Here is a 13684-nt window from a genome sequence, read left to right as displayed (position 1 = left end):
CTCAAATCTATTTGAATTGAGGGAATGGAATTCACAAAAGCCAGCATAGTAGGCAGGGAGCCACCTCAGCTAGCCAATGGAAGATGCCAATGAGAGTGGTGTGTTCTAAGTCTTGCCCCTCTCATGGAGATAGGCCTCTCTCTCTCCTTGCAATCCACAGCCAGGAACATTCCCCCTCCCATCCCTGTTTACAGGAGTCAGGTGGCTTAGGCACCTAAGTTGCCTCTTGTGAGAATGATTTAGGAGGAGTCGGGCAGTTTAGGCTTGGAATTTCTTTAAATCAAGTGTACAAAAACTATCTGCAATTTGCATTTCAAGCAAGGGGAAAGCACTTGTAGGGAAAGGCTGTAGTGCAGATCCAATGAGATGAATAACCATCTCAAAAAGGTTCTTAGGAGTAAGCAGAGAGCTATAGGGTATGGGGAAAGGTTTTGATCAGCAAAGAAAGCTACATCTTGGAGGCTGGAAAATGTGGGAATGAATGAGAATGGCTACAAATCAAGCTGAATTAGCTCTTGCCAAGGAAATTAAATAAATAATAAGTTATATAAATAAAAAGAGAATAAGGAAGGATTAGGTTAGGCTGCTATACAGTGTGGATGGGAGGGAGAGTAAAAATAATGTAGGTATTGACCAAAAACTAAATGAATACTGAGCCTCAGTTTTCAATAAGGATGATAATATGAAACATGACCATGAAGGCAGGACAGCTGATGGAAATGAGTGCATAGATATGGAAATTACCACATCTGATATGAGGGAAAATGTAAAGATCTTAATGCACTCAAATCAGGGGGACCAGATAATTTCCATCCAGAAAATTGGAAGAACAGGCACATGAGATTGCTCGTCCTGTAGCAAGAATTTTTAATATGTCTATCTATTCAGAAGTAGTACCATATGACTGGAGAATAGCTAACATTGTACCTATATTTAAGAAAGGGGAAAAAATGATCCAGGCAATTACAAATCTCTTAGTCTGACCTCTGTACTAAGCAAAGTTTTAGAACAAATTGTAATGGAAAGAATAATTAAATTCATGGAGGTAAATGGAAAAGGAGATTAATGCAACGTGGGATTACCAAAGGTAATGCCAGACTAACCTGATTTGCCTGTTTTATTCCTGTACCTCTTAATTGAAAATGACATCCTTTTTGGATGTTTCTAGTATTGTTGGTACCAGGATAAGAGAGAGACAAGGTGATTGATATAATATATTTTATTGGACCAACTTCTATTGATGAAAGATACAAGCTTTTGAGTTATACAGAGATCTCCTTCAGGTCTGGGAAAGGTACTCCAAGTGTCACAGCTAAATACAAGGTGGACCAGATAGTTTCAGGGGTTCTCAGGACAAATTATTTGGTGGCCTCAAAATGTAGCCACCAACTCTTGCTGGTGGCTGCTCTCACACTTTTTCCTAAAATATTTAATTAGCTTTAGGAAAAACAAATAAATATGCACATATACATGTCCAAATCATTGTAATTTATTTATTGCTAACTAATAAGTCTGTTGTGAAAAGTGATATTAACAAACATACAAGCATCACTTTTCACAGCAGACTTACTCAGCCCTGGCAAGCCTGAGGACAAATTAAGCCCTTTATGGGCGGGGTTGGGGGAGGAAGTGGAGGCCAGGGGTGATGGGGGTGGATAGGTAGGTGGCTGGCCAGGGGAGATACCAGAGAGCTGGAGCCTGAAGCCCCACACCTGGAGGACAGGGCCTGGGGATGGAGCCCGAAGCCATGTGGCCAGAGCCTGGGGCGGGAGCCTGAAACCATGGAGTCAGAGCCTGCCTCCCCACCACTCTAAGGCTGAAACCCAAAGCCTGAGCCCCACAGTCCTTCGGAAGGTGGGGAACTCACTGGCTGCCTGCTTCTCCAGCATTGTGCCCCAGGTGTCTCCAGAAGGGGGCAGGGCCCAACCGCTGCTAGGGACCCCAGCAACCAACACCAAGGCGGTGCATCCAGGAGCAACAGGGAGGGGGAGGGGCGGCTGCTTCCTCCCCGCCCCAGTCACAGCCCAGGAGGTTGTGGCTGCAAGAAAAGCCCCTGGCAGCTGCATTTGAGAAACACTGGTTTAGCATAAGTAGTTAACATATATTCCAAGAGACCATTCAAGGTGAAGTTGCCTGTTCAAGTTAACATCTCTGCAGTCATAGAACATCCTTTTTAGATGTAAATTTTCCTGTCCCACACAAACCTCATGTATAGTATCATAATGTACATGGCTCCATGCTTTTTACAGGGCCTAATAACTTAGCCTGCATATCTAAATGCTCTGGTAGATTATATCTGGACTTCAAGCATATTGTACAGCTGCAGACATGTCCACATTCTCATACCTTGGATAATTACAGCGCCATCTCACTACATCTTTTGCACAGGTCTGAATCCAGATTCCCTTGAAAGTGGTTTTCTTTTAAAGTGCTCTAGTAGTTACTTGACTCAGTTCTTACGGATTTACATTTTAATCCTCAGAAATCTTTGTAGCCTAATCATAATATATCAAAGTAAATACTGATTTAAAGTATACTATTCAAGTGCAGTAATGGAGAAGTTAATATGGGAGAGAATGGGTGTTGTGCTTTTTAATGACTGGCTAGGACATTTGTTTGAATCTCCAAATGCTAAACTGCTCTTTTTATACCTACCATCTTCTTGCCCTCTTATAATTTGCAAACCTTTATGAAATTGGCTTTTTTTTTGTTCACATGAATGTTTGGGGAATGGCTGTCCTTTGTATGGATGCCCCATCCTGAAAGAAATCTTTTCTGAACCCCCCTCTTCTGGCCTTCAAACAACAGCCCCAACCTCTCCAAGCTGATCATCAGAAGCAAGCTCCCCACAGACCAGGATACACCAACTCAAAGCGACACCAGACCCTACCAGAACAACAGATGCAAAAACCTGCAGACATATCTCCACTGCTACAGTGATCATCATCCCCCACAGCATACCAATCAAGATCCATGGAACCTATACCTGCCTATCACAACATGTGGTATACCTCATGAAGTGCACTGACTAAAGCAGAAAAGCACTGACTAAAGCTTGTAAAGGACAATGTAAATTTTTCTTTAAGTCAATAAAGCAAAAACCTTTTGTAGGAACAAAAGTGGTGGCAGATTGCCAGCTCTGATAAACCCGGCTCCTAACAGTGCTTTCAAGTGAAGAAGTGCATTGCAGCTCAGTAGAACAGAGCCTAGATCCGCTGTTCAGTAACCACTCAATTCTTTCATTACTTACCCATTGGCAAGAGCAGTGTGATAAGCAAATATAGGAGTAGAAATTGCTCCATTACCATCTTTAGCCTCTTGCTCTCACTCATTATACCTGTGAGCCACCAGAGGTGTGTGCTGGGAAGGAGAATTTAATGCGAGAGGAATGTGGAGACAAATGAAAGTGAGCAAGGTAATACACATAGGGCCAGACTGTGGCATTTAGCCATTGGTCTGTTCTGCGTGCAGTGTGGAGCTAATCTGCCATGGTGGGATCTCAGGAAGGATTGTGCATCACTAGCAGAGGGGTATTCGTGGCTATCCAACACTGGTGATGCACTTGACCTGCTCTATGCTTTTGGATGGTGTAGTATGCTCTCCCCTATGGCTGGCTATCTTCAGGGGTCACAATGCATTCATAGTCCTTTTCCGTCCTCTCCAAAGGCAATTTGCACCCCTGGGGACACGCAGAGTTTGCAGTCTGTGTGCATCTTGGAGCACTGTGATTGTGATGGTCTCTGGCCCTTCTACAGGGCGCACAGTCATGGGAGGGAAAATACCTTGCATTCCCCTGCCACATACATTCATTCATGCAAAGGTCAGACCTACACCAATTTTTTTCTGTGTTATAACCGCAATCAAAAAAAATCCAAACCTTTGAAGTTCACCTTGAGTTTCCCTTTATTAAAACAACTGGGCGGATTGTAAGATCTTTTCAAGAATGGTGAAGTCTTCCTATGACAATCACTGTATTTACCTCATGGTACACAAAGGAACCCTCAGTCCAGGCCTTATCCTGTTGTCAAAAATGACAGAAGAAGAACAGTGCATGAGGCAGGCAGTCCAAACTCATCTTATCTGACAGAACCCTCAGCCGCCCATCATGAGCCACTTAACCCCAGTCCTGGAATGGGTTACTGCTGAACTGAGTCACAAAGAAAGCTACACTTAGTTTTCTTTTAATCCTGTGCAAAATAATAAGTGACATACTGAGGAGATATGGTAGACATTTAGGTAGACAGACAGCCTCTTATACTCTCCATTTCCAGTGGGGTAGAAACAGACGTTAAAGCCCCTTATGCACATAGGATCTCAAATCAAGATATGAATGGACCAGCGCATTTGCGTTGAGGGGAATATAAATAAAACATTCGAACACTTTCACTTTTGGCAACTCTTCACATGCTTAAAACTCCTTTATCAAAAATGGAATTTGTAATAGCTGATGTTCAGAGGGGAAAAGAGGAAGTGATAAGAAAAAGAATGCACCAACAATCCTGAAGCATGAACTTCCAGCCAGCAATAATCCCTCTCATAGCATCATGAGGGATTGGACCATGGTTCTTTCATTTACAGTGAATGCCAACCCCACACATTCAAAAATCATGAGTCAGGCTCCAAAAACCCACGAGACTGGCTTAAAAATCATGAGAGTTAAAAAAATAGATTTGGGGTTCTTTGTCTTTACCTCCTGGTTTCTTTGCTTCCCGTTTCCAAGCTTTTCTCTGTAACCTGGAGGGCTAGAAACATACTTTTTTGAAAATTCAGATTCTCATGGATTCTGTTGATTCCAGCAGTTGGGGCTTTAAGAAAAACACCAAATATCACAAGATTCAGGATAAATTTGTGAGCGCTGGCAATGCTCATTGTTATCCCAATATATGTAAAGTACCCATCACTGTACTATCTGGACACATCTTATATGGCTTGTAAGGTGTCTCTGACATTTTCATACAAGAGTAGAAAAATCACCACATTCCGCTACAACTGTAACTGCAATGTAGAGCTGGGTAAAATTTGTCATCAATAAGAAATTTCAACTAAAGTGTATGCCTTTCCATAGAATCATAGAATATCAAGGTTGGAAGGAACCCCAGGAGGTCATCTAGTCCAACCCCCTGCTCAAAGCAGGACCAAGCCCCAATTTTTGCCCCAGATCCCTAAATGGCCCCCTCAAGGATTGAATTCACAACCCTGGGTTTAGCAGGCCAATGCTCAAACCACTGAGCTATTTCATCAAACACGAACATTTTAGCGGAATGCTTTCATTTTCAGTAGAATTTTCCACCTTTTATTCCCCCTCCAAATCAACAACCAGACATTTATGCTGAAAAAGGTTGTTTAAAAAAATGCAAAACACAAAAAATTTGGGTGTTGGAGGGTTTTTTTGTTGTTGTTGTTGTTTTGGGGGTTTGGGGTTTTTTTTAAAGAAAACACAAGAATGAGAAAATGAAAAAATGGAATTTAAAAAAAATGTTCTGTGGAAAATAAATGGTATTTTCTTCCAGTTCTGCTATAAAGATAAAGAAGGCCTGATCCTCTGAGGTGTTGATCACCCTTAGCTCCCACTGATTGCACTCAGCACCTTTCAGGGTCAGGTTCTATGCCCAGCTAATATTTCTTAGTGCCTGAGAGCTGCTGAGTGTCCTCAACACCCATTGGCTTCAGTGAGTATTGCAGGTATTCAGCACCACTCAAGATCTGGTCTCTCCAGAGAAAGCCCTAAGCAAAGCAAGGTGCCTTGCAACTCTTACTCAGTGTTGCTAAGTTTATGCTTAGATGTATTTCCAGCAGGGAAATAAGAATCAGTTCAAACCTTTTTCTGAATCTCAAACTAACCCCAAATCCTTATGGAGGTTTGAAAATTTTACAGACAAGAAATTGCTATTAAATTTTCAGGCACTTCTTGATTCTGGGCAGGAGCAGCAGGACCAATACCACATGAAAAACCATTGGCGAGATATTCCCAGCCTGACCCAGACCACAAAGAATCAGACCTCCCAGCACAGGATCCTTTTATGAGATCTCCAGCACCATCTCTTGATTGCACGCTTGTGGATCAGCTTTGTATGCACAACTGAACATTTGGGGTACTTACCTCAAACCAAACTGAACTACAGACTTCTGAGTTTCACTCATCTCCAGTAACAATTAGGCTCCCTTGCCCATGTGGGAGGTTTTATTGCTCACTATTCCCATTTTAACCCCGCCAGTCACCTGCCCTGGTAAGAGAAGCCAGAAAGGGTGCTCTGACTGTAGAGGCATTCTGTGATTTGACAATATGACTAGATTATGTCCAAAGGGAAAGTATCCTCTTTAACATCTTGATTGCTGATACAGCCAAGGAACACAGGGTGAATTAAAATTTAATGGTCCCAGATCAATCCAGGTGTAATTCCATTCCCATCCTGTAGTCGTCCAACCACACTATCTCACCCTTAAACAGATTCTTCTGCCCATACCCCCAAGCATAATCACGGTGAGGGCATCTCAGTAACTTCATCCCATGGCCTCCTGATTGCCAGCCAGTCTGCAGAGAGCTGAGGCAGATGGACCCACAGTGTGAGCATCTATTCCAACTGTGGGGGTGACTCTTGGAGGCCAGCGTTCACTGGTCCCAAATTCAGAGGCCACTTCTGACCTCAGGGACTGGATCCTGGTGCTCCAAAAATCTTACCTTGATCTGCCACTGGGAACAAAATCCCCAAACCACGTGTTCAAAGTGGAGGAAAATCTTGGATTCAGTTCTCTCTGCCATCCCTCTTTCTTGCTTCTCCCCCCAAGGATATGTTCTCTCTTTTAATTATTAAAATAAAAGTCTAGAATATGGAAGAAACTGAAAGTTCGCAGTGTGGGGTATGGGCTTTGCCATTGGATGTGCTGGGAGACTTTGAGGGTAGCCATTTCACATTGCAGAAAGTAGGTGAAGGGGCTGCTGCTATCCAATGAAGATCTCATCTCATGAGTTAAAAAGACCCTCAAAGACAGGTGGAGCAGCAGAGGAGGTGCTGTAAACAAAGGGGCCAGATTCATAAGCATTTTATCAATTCAGGCGTGCACCTGACTGAGAAACTTGCAGTGGGAAGTCTACTGATCTAAGGCTATTTAAAAGCTGACCTTCACTCCACCTCTTCCAGGTTTTGAGAGATGGTATATAAGGTATGTACATGCCTTTTATGTCACCATATATATTAAACTACATTAATTGCACACTTTTCCAGAGAAACCACTTTGGCTAAATTATTTTCCCAGCATTATCCGGGTACGAGTGTAAGGCCTTTGTTCAGCAAAGCACTTAAGTCAGTGTTGGGCAACCTGCGGCCCACACACGATCTGTCAGGGTAATTCGCTGGCAGGCCATGAGACAGTTTACATTGACCATCCCCAGGCACGGCCGCCCGCAACTCCCAGTGGCCATGGTTCACCGTTCCTGGCCAATGGGAGCTGCGGGAAGCAGCAGCCAGCATGTCCCTGCTGCCCGTGCTGCTTCCCACAGCTTCCATTGGCTGGGAATGGTGAACCACAGCCACTGGGAGCTGCAGGCGGCCGTGCCTGGGGACAGTCAATGTAAACTGTCTCATGGCCCGCCAGCAGATTACCCTGATGGGCCGCAGGTTGCCCACCACTGACTTAAACACATGCTTAACTTCAATGGGCATTGACTTGAATGCTTAAAGTTTAACATGTTCTTAAGTGCATTGCTGAATTGGGGCCTTTGAGAACGAAATCAGACTACATGGACAAACCACTGACATTCTGTAAGCCAAGTGTAAGAACAGTACATTATTTTGAATATTTGATTCCTATAAGCATTACATACCATACAACTTCATAAAGCACATAATCTTCTATACAATAGAAATCCAGTCACAAAATAACTATGAAGTCAAGACATACCAGCACAGCTAGCCAGCAGTAAGAGGGTGGGCAAGGGAGACTAAAACGGTTTCAGCTGAGGTGTAAACCAGTTGAAGAGTACAGCCAATGAGGCAGCAGAATACAGGAAGGAACTGGCGAGAGAAGGAGATTAAATAGGCCAGATTCTGTGAAGTGACAGAGGATGCAAGTGCTAAAGGAGTGGGAGAAACAGAGACAGGAGCAGTGAGAGGTGAGGTACACAGCAACAAGGCCTTAGAGGGTTTTAAATAAAAGCAGGACCATTTTGACCAGGATCCTGAAATAAATGGAAACATAGGAACTGAAGTAGATTACAGCCAGATAATCTATTTTGTAATTGACAGCAGTTGGTACCAGATGCTTCAGAGGAAGGTGCAAGAAACCCTGTAATGGACTTGCCTGCCCAGGGAGAGTTTTCCTCCTAACCCTCATTAGTTAGAGATTAATCTATGTCCTGAAGCATAAGGGTTTGTATTCTTTATAAATGTTTTATCCAGTCTAATGTAGCTGTAGATGTTCTCATTCAAATAAATGTGTAATCCTACTGAGCTCTTGGCTTCATTGATATCTTGTGGCAATGAGTTCCACAGTCTGTGTTAAAATAACCTTTTACAAGTAATAAATGCATAGTCTTTCAACATTATTGGATGTCCTTGTACTATAAGAAAATAGGGGCACCTAATTTAACTTCTCTAAACCTTTCATTATTTTATATACCTTTTGTTCTCTTCCCTAAACTGTCCTCATTTCCTCTTGCATAAATAGCTCCATGGGGTGTTGTCTGAGGGGGGACATTGATCTGAGCACACTTTTTTGTACCTGTGGGAAGACAGGAAGCAACGTTCTGCATGTGCCATGGTCTAGGCATGGGGGGCAGGGAGGAATTTATGGAGACCCCGGAGCAGGCAGGCAGTTGTCATTCAGCTGAGAGGCACAGATGAGGATTTCAGCACAGATGGAGGCAATGGCTAGCACTGCTGGATTAACAACTGGCAGATTTACAGACATAGAAGACATGGAAGGAGGAGGATGGTTGAAGGGGAAGCATGCTGCCAAAGGTATGGATGGAAGAGGTGAATGGGAGGGCCGAGTTACGGAGAGAGAGCCCGGGGTGGAATTGTCTGAGGAAAGTATTTCTGCCTATGCAGTTAACAAGGGTGATAGTGGTTTTGGTTCTGAAAGTGCTCTATCCCAATGGCATCCAGATTACAAGAAGAAAGCCTGTCACTGACTAGCATATAGACCCAGCATAAGAAAAAATCCTCATGACCTCTCCTCCTCCCGGTCCAGTAACAAATACAAATGGAAAGAAGAAGAAAAATGTTTCCAGCCTCCTCCAAAGGAGGCCACGGGTAGGCTATGTATGTTAGGGAGGAGACTGTTTCGAAGTAGCGGGCACCCATCAAAGAAGGCCGTAGTTGGAGGAGGAAGGGAGGTGTCTGCCCGTTGTGTGCTGCAACAGCAGATTGAGGGCCTGGTTTTGTTTCTTAAACTTCGTTTAAGTTCTCTACTTCACATTGTTAAACACAGCCTCACTGTCCCCAGGAGACAAAGTCAGTGGGAAACCAGGTGTTGCCAGATCACCCCTGATCGTTATTCTTGCTTTTTTCACAGAGAGGAAATAGTGTGTACGCACCAGCAGGTGGTTTACACTGGGTCAGCCAGGAAATCTGTGGCTGGTTATTTTTGTAATAGAGATATATTTTTATTTCAGGTTCCAGGAAAGATCTGTCTTTTCTCTAATATAAAAAAAGTACATGGCTAAAATTTTTGAGATAAAAGCTACAGGGTGGGCTTGCTGTGAAGGGAGATCACATTTGAGGTTGAAGAACATGTCTGTAAATGGAACATTGAAGCTATGAAACTATGAATTTTGTGTCTATTATTAGTTGTGTTACAGTAGCAACTAGAACCCCCCACACTAAGATCAGGGCTCCATTGTCCATGTAGGAGGAGACACAACAGACAAAATAGGTGCTACAGTAACACAAATATATAATAAATAATCATAATAATGTGGTGGGTGCAAGGAAATATTATTAGCTCCATTCTACAGATGGGGAACTGAGACACCGAGAGATTCAACGATTTACCCATGTTCACACACACTGTAGCAGGGCCAGAAATTAAACCAAATGCTTCTGAGTTCCACTCCAGTGCCTTAATCATAAGACCATGCTTCCTTTGTGCAGATCAGTGATGAGTGCAGAACAAGAGTGGATTATTGTGGCTGCATTTCTGTTTTAAAATGTTTGAAAAGGCTGTTGAGGGGAAAGTGGGCAGAAATGGGGGGACAGGAAAAGGCTGTATTTTTTTTTGGCTTTACAAGGGAAGTATCTTTCAGAGGCTTGTGAGTTGGTCACAATTCATGCCCGTGGAGAAAGTAATTCACATAATCAAAAAGCCCTGAGCAATCATCAGTGGATCTGGCATTAACTAGCAACCTCTTTGGCCATCTCAGCAAGATGACCAAGAAGTAAAAGGGCATTGGAGGCTGAATTGTCCCCTCAATCAGCTGAGGTAGTCCCTCCAGGTCGGGGTTGAGGAATACAGGTAAGGCCGTGCAGGAAAGCCTGCACTGTTGGTGCTTGATGATACCATTTTTGGGCACAAGGAACTCCACAGTGGGTCCTTTGCAGGTAGCCAGGGGATTTTCATATCCCAAGATATCAGTCCAGTCCCTTTCACAGATGCTATATTCATTACAGCTGAATATTCCTTCAAACTAAAAAATACGTTTCAATTTGACCATGTGTGCAAACCTTTCATGTGCATTTTCCACGAACATCAGATTAATTGGTGATCTTCACTAGCCTGAGTAGTCCTGTAAAGCTACACCCAGAACACTCAGCTTATCACCAACTGAGATATTTGACTGGCACATTTCATTGGAATCTCTGAAATTTGAATTGCACACTACATTGGTTCGTTACTTCTATCTTCTAATCAGGGAGCAGAAGCAATGCTACTATGTGACTAAAGTAGTTAACCAAACCAGTGTGAGTTCTGAAGTTTGAATATCAAATATTCACATGGGACTGTTAATGAACGATTCATAGCGTGTGGGAGAGGGATGACATTTCGCTAAGAAATTTATGAATGACTTTGACTAACAAATTCAGTTTGAGATTCTATAATCTGATTGCAAAGAAAAAGAAGTGAAACTGGATAAATAAATTATTTGCTACCAATAATTCACTCAGATCAAATATTTGTGCTAACAGGTTAAGAGTGGAACAGCTCCGGAAATTATTCCTACTCCTCTCCCCTCCATAAAACATTTAAACAAAAATGAAAAAAACATTAATTTTGATCAAAAATTATCAAAAATGTCCAAGTTTCCACCAGTATCCTCAGATATTTAAAAAAAAAATTTTAAAACAGAAACAGGATTTTTTTCACCGAAGTTGATCATTTCTTCAAAAAGCATTTACCACCAGCAAAATTTCTGACTAGCTGAGGTTAAAAGGGATAAAACAAAGTTGTATTTGATCTTTGTTGTGGGTGGGTCTGTCACCCTGTTTTTAGCTCACCTGCCTTGGAGGATACGTGTGGGTAATGAACCCATCTATAAGCAGGTTTCAGTTGGACATTCCTAAAGTGAAGGAGGAAAAAGAATCATTCTGGGCAGGTTTCAGTTGGGAATAGACAAGAGAGGAAGGGCTCATATCTTCTGGCATGCACTGATGGGGTTTATCACAGAGAAGGAGGCCACTACGTCTCTGCTGTTGATTTTACAGGAAACACTTTGTTAACAAATTGCAACTACACTTTTAGTAGCTGATTTGAACTGTTAAAAAATAAAATCCCAAACAGAAGCCTCTGTTTCTGCAGGCATTGCTGACATGGACTCTTGAAGACTTAAAAACAAACTGTGGTTTCATATCACCAGTTTGCATTTTGAACACGAGCTGATGTGCAGCTGAGGTATGACCACTGCTGAGCCATTAAAGTTTGTAGGGGGATGGAAGCGGCTCATTGCTTTTACAGTAATTGCTGCTTCTTAGTTGAGCTGCGTGGTTAATAAGTTTAGGCTGAATTCTTCCTAAATGTCCTTCTGAAGTCACTGGGAGCTCTGGATGCTCAGGACTCCTGGAAATCAGTGGACAACTTTTTGTTCTAATTTAGCCTTAGCTTTTTGTTCACTGAGAATGAACCCTCTGGACCCTCCTCTTTAAGGGGCATTCCACTACCCAGGAGCAACCACAGAGGTCTAACATAGCATCTGGTTATATTATCTTGCTGCCTTGATGACTACAGAGCCAATATGGGGACAGCATGTGTTTTTCCCCGTTCCAGGTCTCCCGATTACTTCCCCAGCCTAGCACTTTTCCCACACTGGATCCCCAGAACCCCAGAATCTCCTCTGAGGAGAGAGGACTGACAGAGAGATGGTAAAGCCCCCTTTCTATGTGGGAGGTAGAGATCCGGATGTGAATCTTGGGGAGCAGTTGGGCCAAGAAAGATTATGGGCCATTTTGAATGACTTCATATGAAGTTTACAACTACGTGGTATTGGGTGGGTGGATAAATAACATTTTACATACGATGAGGCAGTGTGGCCTAGTAGATAGAGCACTGGACCTGGGACTCAGGAGACCTGGGTTCTGTTCCCAGCTAGCCTGCTAGGTGCCCTTGGGCAAGTCACTTCACCACTCCATGCCTCAGTTTCCCCATCTGCACAATGGGGATAATGATACTTAGCTCCTTTGAGTTTTCACTCAAAAGCACTACATAAATGCTCAGTATTCATTATTATATAGTTCTCCCCACTGTATTTTCCACTGAATGCATCCGATGAAGTGAGCTGTAGCTCACGAAAGCTTATGCTCAAATAAATCGGTTAGTCTCTAAGGTGCCACAAGTCCTCCTTTTCTTTTTATATAGAGCAATGAAGTCCAGACTTAAAAAATTACTTAGAAAACAAATGTGTGTGAGCCCAGCATTCTTAAAACAATTTGCAACTCTGGTGACAATATGCCACTCCATCCCTATGAATATTTCTCATATCTCATTCAGTGAAACAAGAAATCATGTCACAGCAAGAGCAAACAATGACAATCTGGTTGCAGTAACTTTTACATTTTACTTACTGGTATCCTAAATGCAACAGACTGTGGAATAAAAGCAAGTCCATATTATAGAACTGGATGTTTGAAATGAGCATGATGAACTGAGCTTAAAAATAATCTCGATCCTGTCATGCACCTAAATATAAAAGAATGGAACAGACTAGGAAAAATACTTAGTAAGCACCACTGCTAAGAATGTAACACAAAAGGAGAGAGCCAAAGTAACATTCCTATTCATATATACAGTAGCCCCTGTTGTTGCATATATATATATATGCACCTAATGTTGCCTTACCACAGGCATTATGCTTCATATACTGTCAACCCTCAGAGCTACAAGAGAGCTTGCTTTAGCTTTGACTCCATTCCTGCTGGCTTAACTTTTCAATTATGATTCCTGATACCATCTTTTATTAACCACCACACTTGGGAGAAGCAGCACCCTTCTGCTTTGTGCTGAAGTGGTGTTTACCTTGTTATACTGATATGAGATCATATTAAATGAGAAAGGAGGTTTTTGAGTCAAAGGCAAGGAGCACGGGCAGAGAAATCACTGGAAAATGTGAGCGCACAGAGCTATCTACTTTATTTGCTATGCCAGTAGGACTAAAACACGCGCAGTAAATTTCATACTGGTGGCATCTTGACAGCTCTGGAGGCCAAAGTCCTTTGTTTATTCACAAGGAGAAGCACTGGCAGGCAATGCAGGCTCC

The sequence above is a fragment of the Caretta caretta genome, chromosome 12 (genome assembly GCF_965140235.1).
Source record: "Caretta caretta isolate rCarCar2 chromosome 12, rCarCar1.hap1, whole genome shotgun sequence".
In the NCBI taxonomy this organism is placed as follows: domain Eukaryota; kingdom Metazoa; phylum Chordata; order Testudines; family Cheloniidae; genus Caretta; species Caretta caretta.
This window is presented reverse-complemented; position numbering follows the sequence as displayed.